The sequence below is a fragment of the Mastomys coucha genome, unplaced genomic scaffold (assembly GCF_008632895.1).
Source record: "Mastomys coucha isolate ucsf_1 unplaced genomic scaffold, UCSF_Mcou_1 pScaffold14, whole genome shotgun sequence".
Taxonomy (NCBI): domain Eukaryota; kingdom Metazoa; phylum Chordata; class Mammalia; order Rodentia; family Muridae; genus Mastomys; species Mastomys coucha.
In genome coordinates, this window is record NW_022196896.1 from 105,730,645 (window position 1) to 105,747,717 (window position 17,073).

Here is a 17,073-nt window from a genome sequence, read left to right on the forward strand (position 1 = left end):
CCTAGTAGCTGTTTTGTGGGTTATAGAAGGCATATTTTATTCATCACAGGCTCTACCATATTTTTACATGCTATAAGAAACCTTAGGATACTACTCTGATCCTGACCTTTGTCTATTTTGTTTTAATACGTTTGGTTCTATGTGTGCCTCAAACTCCACATGCAACATTTATTTCTTTAGACAATTACCTTTTTAAAGCAGGTAATTTAAAAAAAAATAAGACATAAGCACTGTCCTAGCTCCCCTCGTTCCATCTCTTGTGTTCTGTGATTGGACTCCCCGGGTTAAGCCCGCCTTCCATCCAGCATCGTTTCCCTTTGATCAAAAAGGTTTGCTCCAGTATTTCATGTAGTGTTGGTCTGATGATTTCTTTTTTAATTTGGTGATTACCCCACCCCCAGTTTTATTCATTTCTTAGTTTTGCAATGCTCTGCCCAAACCCAGGACACTGTGGCCTGCAAACTAGGGAAATAGTTTACCACCAAGTCACACCTTCAGTCTGTACTTTGGCTTTCAAAACATAATTTTACTGGGGCTAGAGTTCTAGGTTGATGGACTTGGTTTGTTTATTGTTGTTGCTGCTCATTCTGCTCCTCCTTCCTCCTCTTCTTTCCTCTTCCTTACTTCTCCTCCCTCTTCCTTCTTTTTTTCTCCTCTTCCTTCCTTCTTCTTCTCCCTTCCTCCTCTTCCTTCAATGCATTCCCTGCTTGATGCTCACTGATGCTCCTTCTTCCTTCTTCTTCCTCCTCTTTCTCCTTGTACTGGGTATTGAGCCCTGGGCCCCACACAGGCTACACATGTTCAATTTCTCCTTTTAGTGTGCTAAGCAGTGTTCTGGTTTGAGTTATTTCTGGTGAGAGATCTGCCATCCTCTACCTTGTTCCTCTCTGTATTTTGAACCTTCCTCTGGCTGCTTTCAAGACAGGTCTTATCATTTGTGTCTAGCAATCTGCTTACAATTTACTTTGTGTTTTTCTTCATATTCTTGGCACTGAAGATGCTCAGTTACTCTGATACATGAGTATATTGTTTTATCAAATTTGAACATCTTTCAAACGTGGATTTCCAAGTTCTCTGTGCTCCCTCTTCTTGGAAAAATCCAAAATTTGGGGGTGAGGTGGGGTGGAGGACAACCATACCCACAGTCTGAGGGTGCTCTCTTTTGTGTTTGAAAACAATCCCTTCCTCTCTGGATCTCATTTCTAACATTTTCTTTGCTGTTCTTCAAGTTTAGTAATTCTTCCTCATGCAGGTTGCCAAAACAATGCCAAACACCAAAGACCAAAAACCAAGTGAAATCTAGCCTCTAGTCTGTAGTACAGAAAGTGGAGAGCTTGGGGGGGGGGCATGTTGAGATTCTTAATATATGAAGTAATTTTAAGATAAATAAAGTAAATATTTCTGGCCAAGATAGAGCAAAAGTAATTGAATCTTCCCTCCAGCATGGAACAAACTGAACAGCAGAGAAAACAAGGAACAAAGAATTTGAAGACATTGAACGTTAGGAAACAAAAGACAGTGATCTTTGAAAATTGGAAAACATGAGGTGAGGGTGACGGTGTCTGGCAGGCAGCTGCAGCCCAATGAAAAACTCAGCAATGGACACATGAAAGGGAAATAGAGGGGGGTTCAGGGCTCTGTCTGAGCTGAAGGATTGGGGGTAGGGTCCCAGGGAGACCAGGTTGGTATCAGAAAGGAAAGAGTGGCTAAGAGAACTCTGGAGATGTCCAGAGAGCAGTCCCCCCAGATCTAAGCCATCAGTGAGCATCAAGCAGGGAATGCATTGAACACATTTCTTAAAATGAGGAGGAAATCCATCCAGTATGAGTAGGGATGGGCAACATTCACAACTAGGACTGGCACATGTTCCACAAAGCTGGAGCAGAAATCCTCATACCCAGGCAGGGAGCTTTAGGTGGAGAACTGGGGGGAGGGGGAGTTTGGCCTCCATAAGAGGATACCATAAAAATAGCACTACTGAGAGCCAAGTTCCCTACTCAGGAGAACTTAGATCTAGACTAAACATTGATAGGACTGCTTTACAATGTGTGAAAGTAAGACCAGTAAAGGATTTTCAAGTAACTTAATCATGCTTCAAACCAAAGCTTAGGGATATTTGTAGGCATACAAAAGTATTCTGTACCTAACAAATTCAAAATCATATCACCTACTGATCAACAGAGCTTTGTAAGAAGCAACAAAATAGGACGTCTAATAATGAAAACTCAATTGTGACAGTGCAGAAATAATGTCGATGGTAGAGCATAGAAGAGAGTATTAAGAGTCATTGTGACTAACTCACTCCAAAACTCGCTCATTGAATCCCTAGCTCACTTGAAGCCTTTGGGGGGATAATTAGGGTTAGAAGAGATCACGAGGGGAGGTCAGGTGGAAATGTCTCTCACTCCTGAGAAAGAAGGCAGAAAAAGGCCCTTCTGGAGTCACAATGGTCTTCTAGCCTCTAACACTGTAATAAATGCATCTCTGCTAATAAACACTCAGTTGTGAAGCTCAGGTCAAAGAGAAGAACTTTTAAAAGCATAAAACTTTGATCTTTGCCAACTCTGGAATAGACCCAGGCCAAGCTTGTACTGTAACTTGCAAGTTCCATCTATAATAGTACTCCATGAACTCAAGTAGATTGTTCATCAGCTGTACTGTGGTAAATACACTCCTGGGAATGAACTTTTCTGAAACTAGGCTAGCTCTAGGTCTCTAAGGGCTCTATAAAAAGCAGCTAAATATGAAACCATCACATTTAATCAGCGAGTTTATGTCTTCATCTAATCAATAAGCACTTAATGTGTGCCAAATTATAGATACAAGAAATGCTGTTCAATATTTAATATGAGCTGTAAAATAGCATTAATTAATATATATCCCAAAGTAGATAAACCATTGACATTCCCCCAGATTTCTCTGCAACATGAGACAGTTGTAAGTAGCAAGAGATATTTCATCTGAGCCTTAAGGCTCAGATTTCACCTCAGGTGCTATTTGACCTGAGAAGTTAGAAGAAACAGATTTTTCTTCAAATGGGAGCAAACAGGAGTTTATTGTGAATGTGTCAGTCAAATATCAAGTGGGATCAACTTAATAAAAGGTCAGTATATAACTAATTGGCCTCCAGTAGTCACATGTCATGTTAGACACTTGAATTTAAGACAGTCAGTACTTCAAAGATAGCTCATGCTGTCATTTAAGTCTCCGTAGTTATTGCCCATGATGAAAGCAATGGTGTTGCTAAAGTTGCAGGTGCTATAAAGGAAAAGGTAAAATGGCCCCCAAACTGAAGGCTTGGCTCAGTCATTAGAATCTGATTAAAATTCAGTGTAATAACCTAAGGAAAAGATTCCCAAAGTTTCCCAAATTAATTCCATTGCCAACCCAACACAATCAATGTATCCACTTATAATTCATTAGTTGATCCACTGCAATCAATGATCATGAATGACTTGCTAATCAACCCTTGCTTTTGGAATAGTGGGAAGTGTACAGACAAAGTTGGAAAAGCAACTCAGTATGTTCCTAGGTCCTCATCCCACACCTGCCCCCAACGTTAACATCCTACATGGATAATAACTGAACGTTTGTCAGGATGAAGATACGACAGTGATATGCTCTTTGCTTGTATAGAGTAACTTAAACACTGCTTGAGTGGTGAGTTTAAATATTTTATTTTTTAAGATAATTAAATTTGAGAGAAGAAGCTCTATAATGGGATCTCCTCCGAAGAATTTAAAATAGGCTTATTGGACCAAATTTATACTGATGTCATCATGGGTGACAGCCCTGGTCCCTCTCATGTTGGGCTAAACTTCCATTCCCATCAGGCCCTGTAGTATCAGTCTCAGAGATCAAAGATCCCCCAAAAGTTGCTATTTTTCAAGGAAACCTTAAAATTTTTCCTCGGCAATTTTTTTCTCAGTTAATTTGCTGAACAACAACGAGGATTCATTACTTGGCAAAGTATTTTTCCTGTTTGTGTTAATGCATACGTCCAAGCAGTCAAATCACACTTGTGCTGATGTTTTTATGAAAGGCCCTAAGAGAAGATTTTATGAAATAAGACACTGTACTGGAAAATCCAAGATGTAGAGCTTCTGTTCCCATGGCAACCAACTAAATGGTTGCACCTGGTCCTCTAGGGTAATTAATTTCTTGTGTGCTAGGATGGCCGGCTGCTTCTCAAGGCCAGTGAAAGGGAGGAGAGAGGGACGGAGAGACGGAGGGAGGGGGAAAGAGAGACAGACAGACAGACAGACAGAGACAGAGAGAGTCAGAGAGACAGAGACAGAGAGAGAGGGAGAAGTAGGGGGAGAGAGAGATTGAGAGCATGAGAGGGGGGAGGGCTTTCTTCGAAAGGAATGAACACCAAGCCACTTTGAGTATTCTCTGATGTCACTCTTCTTGGTTTTACACATAAGCAATAAAATAGAGAAGTCAGACTTCGAGTTCTGTTGGCCCATTGGAGAGATGGTTATAACATAGGCCATGTATGTAGAACCTTAAAGATCCCCATCCACCAGGCTTGAATTAAATGGGCTAGATCAAAACACCTTTGTGGGGAAGAGATCAAGAGCCAGGCATGATACCATCGAGGGCACAGGTGGTCCCTGACACTAGCAGCACTCTGGGTCCCCTGTGCCCCTTCCTTTGAAGTTCCAACTGTCTTAGTCTAGGGTGAGTTCTGAGAAGCACTATTTCCAGTAGCTGATTAAATATTCAGCTTTTGGGTACAAATCAAAATTCCACAATATGCCAGCATAATAAACTTTGACCAAAAAAAGAGAACTTTTTTTTTCAGACAATAAGACATTTGTAAAAGAGAGTCTCTTTGTTTTTAAGCCTTCCCTTTTTTTTATGCCACAAATTAATGGCAGCTTCAGCGAATGCTGATGGAGGCAGAGTTTGCAGATAATGTTCCTTAGCTTTTCCTCCTTGTCATCTTAGTGAGATGTAAGTTGAGCTTTGAGTATGTACCTTCTGCCTGAGGGAGTTGATGCCTGAGTGTCAGGTTCATATTCAAAAGATCTTCCTATTCCACCAGCCAGTTGCTAACCTTTGGAAATTTTGCAAGCTCGATATTAAACTGTTAGCAGCTTGACGCTGGCTGACAGGACTGTGTTCAAATTTACGCCATGGCAATCAGCAAACGACTCGGATCAGGGCTTTGCTTCCGGGGAGCTGGGTTGACAAATATCTACTGGCAAGCAGCCGGTTTCCAGCTACAAGCAAGAAATAGAGAGGATAAAATCCGACTGAGCTTCAATTTTTTAGCAGCACCTTATCTTTTGCAGACATGGGAACCAAGGCTGGGTTCAGACAACTTGTCAACAAAATTGCTGGTGGAAATGAGACTAGTAGTCAATTCGCCAGTGTCTGTCACATCTGTTCTGACTGCTATCTACAAACCTCCAGCTCAATAGGAGATCAATATTTTAGAAATAAGTCTCTATCCACACTGTGCTGCTTTAGGGCTATGATGCGAGGTGATTTAAAGTGCCACAACTCTGTAATATGTCCAGGCAAGGGAGTACTACAACTCTCACAGATAGTTCTGTGTGTTGCTATAGAAAGCTCCTCATTGTGTATTGGTAAGTAAAATAAACAAAGTGTAAAGCAATGTTTGGAATGTGCCAGATTTGTATGAAGTGAGACAAAATATTACTGTAAATATGGGAAGGATAAACAGAAACCTAACAGGGAAATCTAATTGCTAAGAGAGGAAGGAGGTAAAAATGGTAAACACAAAATATCTCTGCATTAAAAATGAAATGAAGGTTCTGCCTAATGGTACCGGCGATAAACTAGTACACATCCCTATAGTCAGCTGCATAGATTTCAATATCGGATGAGATCACATCATGGCTGTGTAATATAAGAGGCTAAATAATTGTTTTCCACAAACAACGAGAAATAATTGACTACAGAGTCAATCCGATATATGTCAAGAAAAATGTTATAATGGAAAGAAAAGGGACAATACATATATTGTATGTAATACAAAGCATGTCTGGAAGTTTGCTTGGGACTTCAACTTTTCTTACATAGAAGAAGTAGGATTCTTTATAACCCATCTCCATTTCTGTAAGGAGATTTTTTTTTTAAAATAATATCCAGTCTTTGAACATCATCTGCATATCAGGCCCTGGGTTTTCAAAATGAATAAAACTTAGTTGAGCCCGCCAATCAGTGTGCTTCCTGTAGTGTGAGCCTGGCTCTATCTCCTGCCAGGTCCTATTTCAATGCCTCCTTCCCAAGACCAGCTTCCTGTGCCTATGTGATCCCCTGTGTATCTTCTGTTCCCATTCATGACTAGTGGCTCTTGGACAGCAGGGACTCTGTGTGTCTCATTCAATGGTGTGTGGACAGGTCCCTATAGACTAACAGATACGAGTAGACATTTGAACAGGGCAGAGTAATTTCCCTCCAAATCCAGGCCCTTCTGGAGGTTCAGAGTGTAACTTTCTTTGCAAATAGGGTCTTTGTAGACACAATTAGTTACGATGAAGGCTGGGCATGGTGGCTCACACAGCAATCTGGAGGCTGAAGCAGGAGGATTGCCTCAAATTTGAGGCTAGCATGGGTTACATCATGAGTTTCAAGCTAGTCTGGGCTATGCTATGAGAACCTACCTCAAAACAAAACAAAACAAAACAAAACAATGAACTCATACTAGTTCAACCTTGCAAAAGGGAAAACACAAGGGGGAAGCATGTGTTATCAAAGACAGAGGTTGAAGTAATAACAACAGTAATCCAAGGAAGACCAAAGACTTACAGAAGTTACCCAGAAACTAGGGGGAGGGAAGGGAAGAAGAAAAGAACAAAACTTCAACAGCCTCCTTGGATTTTCAAGAATCTTTTTTTTTAATTTAATTTTATGTTATATTTTACTTATTCGTTTTACATTCCACTCACTGCCCACCTCTCAGTTACCCCCTCCCAGAGTCCTTTCCCCCTCCCCCTCTCCCTCCCCCTCCTCTTCTCCTTTGAGTGATTAAGGGCCTGTCTGAGTATACAACCCACCCTCCCCCATCTTAGCACTTCAAGTCTCCGTGAGGCTAGGCATTTCCTCTCTCACTGAAGGCAGCCCAGCAAGAAGAACATATTCTGTATGCAGGCAACAGCTTTTGGGATAGCCCCCACTCTGAGAATCCCATGGGTCCAAGTTAGTTGATTCTGTTGGTTTTCATTTGGAGTGCTTACCCTCTTTGGGGCCCCGCAGTCCCTTCCTCCTATTCTTCCATAAGAGTCCCCAAGCTCCATCCACTATTTGGCTATGGGAGTCTGTATCTGTCTGGGTCAGCTGCTGGGTGGAGCCTCTCAGAGGATAACATGCCTCTGTCTACAAGCATAACAGAGCATCATTAATAGTGTCAGGAATTGATGCTTGCCCATTGAATGAGTCTCAAGTTGGGCTGGTTACTGGCTCACTGTTCCCTCAGTCTCTGCTCCATCCCCCATCCCTGCATTTCTGGTAGACAGGATCAGTTTTATGGATGGGTTGGTGTCTCTTATCTCTCCATTGGAGTTCTCAAGGAACCTTTTAAAAGCATAAGACCCCACCATTTTGAAAGTCTTGTAAAGTGTATGTCAGCATCTTTGAAGGACAACATTTCAGACAGATTCTATGTTGGCCTTAGTCTGACTGCTTCACACACATCAAGTTTGTGGCCAGTAGGTACAATGCACTCCCTGTATCTATAGATAAAGGAAGTAATGGTGACTCGCCTTGCTTTTGAAGAGGTCCAATAATGAGGCCTTCCATGTAAAGCATAAACCTGCTCTGCTCAGTAAGGTGGCTGTGAGCCACACATGGCTGCTGAGCCCTGGAAACTGAGATGTTTTGGAAACATTGTGAATTTTGGAAATGTGCAACCAGTAAAATCTATATGGACATCCCAAAATCTAAAAAAAAAAAAAAATCTGAAATACCTCTGATCTTAAGCTATTTGGATAAAAGACGTATGTGGTTAAGAATGTGTGCTGCTCTTGCAGAGAACCTGAGTTCAGTTTCCAGCATCCATGTCTGGTGGCTCACACTTACAACTGTAGCTCCTGCGGGCTCCGGCACCCTTTCCTTGCTTCTTCAAACACCTGCACTCGGGTGCAAACATCTAAATACAGACTCACCCAAGTACACATAATTAAAGATAAAATGGATCTTCCTTTAAAGGCGGATGGGGGCAGTGAAACAAGTCCAATATCTTCTGTCCCTTCTGGCTAGTGGTCTCAAGCAATCTGACTTTTCTCCCTTGGGGTTATCATTTCGTCAACACCTGCTCTGTGTTAGGTCCTCCTAAATGTTTATCCTTCAGAATCTTGTCTATAGCTTGTAAAAAAACATAGTTTATACCACCCCACATGAGTTATTTAGAGCAGACGTCAAGTTATGCTGAACTCATGTGGACAATGGTTGTCTTTCTGTATTGGTAAATGGTCATCTCAGTCAAAGCGTGCGTGCCACAGGTCCAGTGAGAACCAGTGGCCTTGACATGTCCATGGCACCAGGACTTAGATTCAAACACTATCTGATCTGTCTTGACAAGAAAAACATGAGAATCCCTTTTGAAGAGAAAGCAGAGAACTAGAAAATCCCCTACAGCCTGGCCTTGCTGGAAGCATCACTAATCCCATTAAGCTTCAGCCACCCACATGTGAAACATGAAGCTATTTAAATAGCATTTCTTCTCTTGACCGAGGCCCTGAGAACACTTCCCCACCCAGTCTTTTGACACTGTAATTGAATTAATCCCCAAAGGAATTGCCATCTCCTTGAAGAGTTGATCTAAACCTTGGCGTTTCTGCAAAAGGTAAGAGGAAGGGAGAACAACGAACCAGTCTTCTCCCCACAGAGGCCACGTCGACAAGCTGTACCCTCTGTAAAACCAAGAAGGAACACGAGATTTTCTTGTCGTTGGACTTAAGCCAAAAGAAAGAAAGAAAGAAAGAAAGAAGGCCATCGTGAACTGTTGGAGAACTGATGTTAGAACTTCATCTAGAAAAGAAATAAGAAGGCATTCCACTTCCTGTCTTCAGTAGCCACCAAAATGGTGTCTCCTTCCTGTCTAGAGGGCCCAGAGAGAACGTTCTGGGTTAAGGAGATGAGAAGAGTCGCGATAACAAAGGGATACTTGTTAGAGTCATTGATTAGAAGCAAAAGAGTACAGGTAAGCAGAGGTTTTGTAATAGAAATTTTAGAACATTCTGGACTACAACACCAATAAGAATGTTGCCAGTCTAGCACGTTATCAAACGACTCTGAGCACACCTGCAGATGTATGTACTATTTCTCTGCAGCTGTGAAGGGAGGACCCCCACGCCTAGGCTTGCCCTACTCTCAGGCCTTCACCCTGTACTAGGCTCTCCTTCTTTATCCCTCCCTTCCTTGTTCCATTGTCTATGGCTGCCATTTTCATTGCGTGTCATTTCATTCTTGTGTGTCACATTTGAATCTCAATTCTAGGGACCCCTCCATCAAAGCACTCTGTGAGGGCCAGACCAGTAGGTCCAAAGCATCTTGCCACCTCATATTATATAAATTCTCAATAATATTCCACATGGCCCATGTAGGTTATCCACCAGAGAAGGCTGCTTGGGCATGGGTTTAAGCCAATAGAAATTCTTTCTTAGCCGTCCGGCAACTACACTGGTTGTTTGGGATCCCAGCACAGCACCAAGCCTTTCTCGGGATGGGCTTTTAAGCACAAAAACCATGTTCTGAGTTGTCATACTTCAGTTAACAAGACCAATTATCCAGAAGAGGAACTACAGAAGCCAAAAAGCAAGGTTAGTACATTTAGAGAGTTTCCCATAAGTATGGACTTTGATGGATTAGGCCTTTGTTTTAGTTTCAGTAGGTGGTGCTGTCGATGTGTTGAGTTATAGAGCCTGAATGGTACTTCTACCATGGAGTCAATTGTGCTAAGGTCTTTGAGCCTACTGAGTATGGGTCCCTGCTACAGCCCACTCCCAGCACTCCACTATGATGACACGGTATTCTTTTGGCTTTTGAGCAACTTTCATAGGTACATACTTCCTTTCTTCATTTGTAGGATCCAGGATCCCAGCGAGGGAATGGTGACATCCACAGTGGGCAAGTCTTCCTGCCTCAATTTATGTAGTCAAGAAAATCTCCTATAGGCATGTCCAGAGACTTGTCTGACCTAAACCGTCCTCCATAGGAGTACTTGGAGACTTGTTTCCAGGTGACTCTAGACAACTCCAACTACCATACATATTTTCTGGCTTATTGTCCACTGACCTCACCCTGTACCCATTATCATATTTGGGGGCAATACTATCTCCATTGACAGATCATGACCCACAGTGATTCAGTGAATTAATAAACACCTTTAAAATGTCCATCTATGGTTTAAAGATGAAGATCTTCTATCTCCTCACTGACAGAGATCTGGCAAAGCTAACTGTCCTGTGATACAAAGCAAATCATTTCTAGTTAGGAGAGCCCTCTGGGCTCTATGATTAAATCAATGCTACCTTCCAGGATAGAATACTATTTTATCTAGAACCAATTGTTCTATTTGAGGCCCATAAATTACTGCAAATTTTTGACATCTTGGAATATTATTTAATAAAATAAATCTTGGAATTTAATAATAAGAATAATATCATAATGGCAAGAATTTTAAAGTAGAAAGTAGGAAGAGTTTTGCTCATCTTAGTGTTAGAAAATATTACACAATAAGAGGATGTGGCAAACAGAACATTTTCTCAGAAAAATACAACTTTTTCTAAGAGACTTATTGTTCACCGGTGATTAAGGCACTAACATCTAGGTAAAGAGCCTGTGTCATCCTGTGAGTTTCTCCTGGCAAGAGATGCATTTGCTGCATATCTACTGCCAAGTTGTTTCTCCTTGACTTTTTTTTCCTATTTAATCATTCCTTTCTAAGAGAGTTGCATGTTTATGAGTCTGACTTTTCATTGACCAAGACTTAGGGCTCTCAGGGACTTTGAGCTGGAAACCATGGTGATAGTGCTGGTAAATATCACATTAGCATAATAAGCAGGAGAATCTGATTTTGCTGTGGGAATACACATTTTATCCAGTACTAAAAATAGATTATTGAGATTATCTTGAAATCAACTTCAGTGTTTTTGCAGCACATAAAATGGCTCCTATGGAAAGATCTTGTTTTGCAAGGGTGTTTTCCCCTCTAAGAGCTAAGCATGTATGCTGCTAGGCACATCATTTGCCTTGCATTCTGATCTCTTAGGAAAAAAAATCACCCTTTAATGAGCAATAAGATTCACCAAAAACAATTTTACCTCATCTCACATGATTATTTGATGCCATCTAATCTTCTTTAACGAAAGACAGAATGGACAACAGTAAACTAATTGGCTGACTTTATAGACATCCTTTTTTCTTGTACTGAGGGCTATTTTTTCAAGGTGTTCTGCCTTAGATGTGAGCACCAATGATCCAATAGCATTGGCTCCCTAATCCATAATTCCACTTCTGTGGTTTCAATTAGTCCTCATCAACTGCCATATGGACACATTAAATGGAAAGTTCCATAAGTAAGCAGTATGTACAGTTTACATTGTGAGCCATGCTGAGTATTATGATGAAATCTGCCACCATCCTGACCAATCCCATTCGACTCACTAGCCATCCTTTTCTCCAGGTTATCTACACTGCAGACACTACCCTCCCAACAGTCATTTATGCAGTCCTCATCCCTGCTATCAAATAAACAATGCTTGCATTCAAATAACCCTTCTGTCCCTAAGCCATTCACTTATTCATGTTATTTCAGTGTGTAAGTATTTTGTTACCACATTATCATAGACAGGTGAGTGTAGCATACGACATTTTGAGAGACCATATCTATATAGCTTTTGTTACAGTAAGCTCTTAAAGTTGTTCTATCTCATTGTTGGTCTTTTGTTAACTTCTGTGCCTAATTTATAAATGGAATTTTATCATGAATATGTACAGATTGGAAATTGGTAGGAAGCTTAAGTCATCTCTGGCTTCAGGTGCCCACATATTTCCCGTGGGTCAGAGGGCTGCCACACATGCAAGGGAGCCTAAGCTGCCTGTCATCTTAGAGATATTTGCATTTATTGTCAATAACAATAGCAACAGCACTTTCTTGCTGGATGTTTTCTATCATTTGGGGCATCTGGGATTAACCACAACTATACTACCACTAAGGAAACTATCAACCAACTCTGCACAGATATCCTTTGTGAGCCGCAGAGTTATTTCAAGAGCCAGGGGAACCCCTAGCAAAGAGGGCTTTACTTCCGTCCACACTTAATCCCTTATAGAAATCCTTTGTGGCTGACCATTCTAAGCCACTGAAGAAGCAGAGAGTGTAGGACAGATTTTATTGGCACGGGGCTGAAGATAAAAGCTGCAGAGAAAATGACCAAAAAAAAAAAAAATGCCATTTCTGGGTCGGTGTTGAGAAGCAAAGGGCAGACATGTGAAGACTGGTCACTGCTGTTCCCACTTGGTCTCTATCTTCCTGATAATATGGAGTACTTTAAACTAGCTAAAGGGCTACACAAGGAAAGCTATCTCAAACCCCCACCCCTCAAACAGCTAAAGGGGGTCTTCTATATGAAAAGAAAATCATGACACATATGTCTTTGGCTGGGGAGATGGCTTAGTCAGAAAAATCTTTGCATGACAGCGTGACAACCCATGTTCAGATCTGCAGCACCCATGTAAAATGTAACTCCATGGTGAGTAGGGTGGAAATAAGTATATAGACAGCCAACCTAGAAGAATTGGTTAGCTCCAGGTCTGATGAGAGTGTGTATTTCAGAAAATGAGGTGAATGAAGACCCTAACATCAGACTCTAGTCTCTTCAGGTATGTACACTTGGACACCCTTACACACACACACACACACACACACACACACACACACACACAAAGAGAGAGAGAGAGAGAGAGAGAGAGAGAGAGAGAGAGAGAGAGACAGTCAACTATGCCATTATGTTGTTTCTAAGTTAACTTCATGCCCATCCATCTGGTTTGCTGAAATTATCAATTCTTTAGCATCTAACAATTTTTAGACAGCAAAATAGCATCTTCAGTTGGTCTGTGCACCCAACATATTTATCTACTTCTTTACTTAGCTACATACAGGATCACTAGAATTAACTTTCAATCATCTAAACAAGTTCTTGAATATAGTGTATAAGTAAAGATTGTTTTCTGACTAAAAAAAATAATATTTCTTTTCTTTCTTCGCTCCCTTCCCTTGTATCTCTCCTATTATTTGTTTATTCATTTTGGTGGACTCTTGCTGTGTAGCTCAGACTGTCCTTATACTTATGGCCTTTTCGCCTTGACTTCCCTCCTGAGCTTGAGGATTATAAAACGCACCACCATGCCTGGCCACAGTGGTGTCTAAGTGCTGCGAACCATTTCTACTGAACAGGAAACACAGAACTGTCTCGTTTCAGTTGCATTAGTAAACTGCCTCTCTTTGTAATCACAGTTCTTTCATTAAAAATGTAAAAATTTCCCCCAGGCATAGTGGCTAAAGCATGCAATCCCAGCATGTAGGAGGTGAAGGCAGAAAGATGCCTGGAACTGATGCTGTCCTGAGCGGCACAGCAAGACCCTGTCTCAAACAACAATAATAATAATAAAAAAAATAAGCCTAATAGCCTTCCCTGAATACTTCTCAATGTTAATGGGGATTTTACCGTATATGATTTTTTTTTTAATACAACTATTTGGACAGGATTCGGTTATTCAAGAAAAGCAGACTTTCAAATGTTTACAAGATGGAATGCTGCGCTGTTTTCACAGTAACGTTTTAAGCAGAATAATAAAGGTCACAAGCAAGGAAATGGAGTTTTAGTGTAGTTTCTAAATATGTAGCATGGTAAGATACTTGGGGGTACAATATTTCCTAAGTTGTCTCACTCTGCGGGGTTTCACATAAAGTTGCCTGCTTTTAAGTTTTAAATCCATCCATTAGAGAGTGGCAAAGATCCTTTGGGGTGTGCTTTGTATTCTGTTCTAGTTTAGATGTGATGATTCTAGTCCAATCTGAGGTCCTTTGGTAAACAGTTCAGTACGGAGAAATGCATCTGGACTGGCAGTTCTCAACCTTTCTAATGCTGTGACCCTTTAATTATGCTGTGATTACCCCAACCATAAAATTATTAGGTTGCTACTTCATAACTGTAATTTTGCTATTGTTATGAATCATAGTGTAGATATGCAGGATATTTGATATGTGATCCCTCCAAAAAGGAATAGAGACCCACAGGTTGAGAAGTACTGACATAGACAAAGGACTTTCCCTGCTGGGTCCTTGTACCCAACCCTGGCCTCAGTGAGGGAGGTTTTAGGTATGAATTGTTACTGACTAGAAGCCACCTCTGCAAAGCAAACAAACCAGAGAGGACCATTCTTTGTCTTCATGACAAGATGTCACTTGTCACTGAACTACAGACACAATGGAAGAGGAAAGTTCAAGGCAGAACACCCTGGGCTCTTCAAGGATGATGAGCTCTGGGCATAGGGAGAGATTAAGAGTCCCACCCCAATGCTACTCAACCCACTTTGCTCTAACTGGCCAAATTCTGGAGAGTTGAGAGCCCAAATGAAGAATGAAGAAGGGCGCCAAAGAAAAGGTGAGATTGTCGCTCCTGTAGCCTAGGGGGCAAAAACCAAAGGAAACCATGGATGGAAGAAGTGGATTTTCTCCCTGTACCATGGAAGAGAGAAGAGCAGGACCACGTGTCCGTCTCAGGAAAGAGGCCATCACCATGAGGCTAATTCATATTCCCCATTTTGACTAAAGTGTCAGTCTCAGGAAAGAGGCCGTCACCATGAAACCAATTCATATTCCCCATTTTGACTAAATAATAATGCCACTTCTCAAGGAGTCTGATAAGGAGAATACACCTTCACCACCTTTTTCCAACACTGTATTTTTGCATATAATGTGTTTACTACCTTTGTGTACAGTGTATCTGTCAACACTTACATACCCATACATAAATAATCCCCCGTCCTTGATTTTGACTAAGACACAACTTTTAAATTCATATATAATAGTGTCTATTCACAGTAAGTGGCCCTAAAAGATCAGGAGCTATTTATTTCTCTACCAGCCCAGGAAACATAAACAAAGGCTCATGAAGTGATCAGAATGAAGTTGGCGAACAGGGATGGTCTTGCAGCAACCCAGCAAATAGCAGCTGATCTATAATTCAAAGCAAACGGCCGACTTGGATTCCTACTTTATTCCCTACTTCACTATGTTCCTTGCTTCTATGTTGCCAAGTCTATTCTTAAATTATTCAAAAAAAAATCACACCAAGTACCTTCCTTGGAAGAGAGTGTTAAATAAAATAACCCAGTCATACCAGCAAGCTAAAAGGAGTCCTCTGGTGTATTTGTTCTTAAACAGGATCTAGAACAAGAAGTATTTCCTGGCAGCTGCTCCTCAAGGGGGTCCCAGAAATCTGAGATTCTGTTGTACAGATATTATTGGAATGTTTGATTTCCCAAGTTTCCATCCAAGAGCTTTTTCTCTTAAGGGTTGTTGTTTTTTTTTCCCTATCACTTTACGGATGGCCAATTTGCTCGATTTGCACTTAGCCTCAAGGCTGAAAATAACTTGCAGTCATGGCTCCCAGCAGCAAACAGAATTGAAGGCAGATCTTCTTGCCTTGAGACAATCCAGAGAAAGACTTAAAAAAAAAAATCATGGATAAAATCCAAATTCAGTGTGAACTTCCTATCTCTTCAACAGGTTTGCAGAAAATAGGATAACCAATGAAGGGGGCTCATGCCCAAAAGCCTTTGAAAACGAAAAGTAAGTGTCTGTGTGAGTCCAGACCTCTTCTCTTTAAAGGAATTGTCAAACCTGAGCTCCTTAGCTGGAGACATGGATCCTTAGCTGGAGACATGGATCCTTAGCTGGAGACATGGCTCCTTACCCAGAGACATGGCTCCTTAGCTGGAGACATGGCTCCTTACCTGCATGTCCCACTGTCTTCCTTCGGAGCATGCCTTTGAATAATACCTTCCAAATATCTACTAGTATGGAATCCATTTTAACATTTTGGCGATATGAGCTTTTTCACACACCAAAGCTATGGGAGTTTTGCCAGTATACAAAACCCATCCCTGTCTCCGCAGCCGTATCCTGGTACCACACACACCAGAAGGTAGCAAGAAAGGGGTCATAAGCATCAGCCTCCAGGAACACCCAAATTCTGGCAATGATGCAGAGGAGGATCTTACACTTAGTGCATTCCTGAACACAATGGAAAGTTTTCTTTTTTCTTTTTTTAATTTTAGATATTTTCTTTATTTACATGCGAATTTCTCCATTCCCAGTTTCCCCTCCAAAAAACAAAAAAACAAACAAAAACAAACCCCTGTTGCCTCCCCCCTCCCCATGCCTGCCACCCCGCCCTCTCCCACTTTCTGGCCCTGGCATTCCCCTACACTGGGGCAAAATTATGAATTATGGGGACCTGGCCCAGGCACTTCAGTTTAGTCCATCCAAAAAAAAAAAATGACTCTTGACATTGACTTTGTTTTCTTTTATTATTAATGTTTCAAATCTCTGTAGTTTATTCTTGAGCGCAGGGGGTTTGAGAACTGTTCTATCCAGATCTTGACATGGAATGAGGGATGTTCCTAGAGTCCATGACACTTGAATAGTGTTGAACTGTACTAAAGGACATGTTCCTTTATTCTTCTTATGGGAATATTGAATTCTCTCCTTATCAAGTGGATGTCATTGTGTATAGTTGGCTCCCAGATTTATTTACTGTTTCTTCAAGTCTTTTTGAAAAGTTTCCCCTTAATGGTCTTCCCAATGCTTAGCAAAGCCTCACATTTAACGCATATCATTGGGATTTGGGGTACATATTTCTTAGCACTAAAAGAAATTCTTTTTAAAAAATTCCTGGTCCTCGTAGAAATTAGACAAGAACTTTACCAACTGTTTATAACTAGAAGGGAGGTGAGCCCTGTTACACTTCAGAGGCATTGCATCTGTGCCTTGCAACTGTAACGTATCCATGAAAGGGTGGACACATGGAG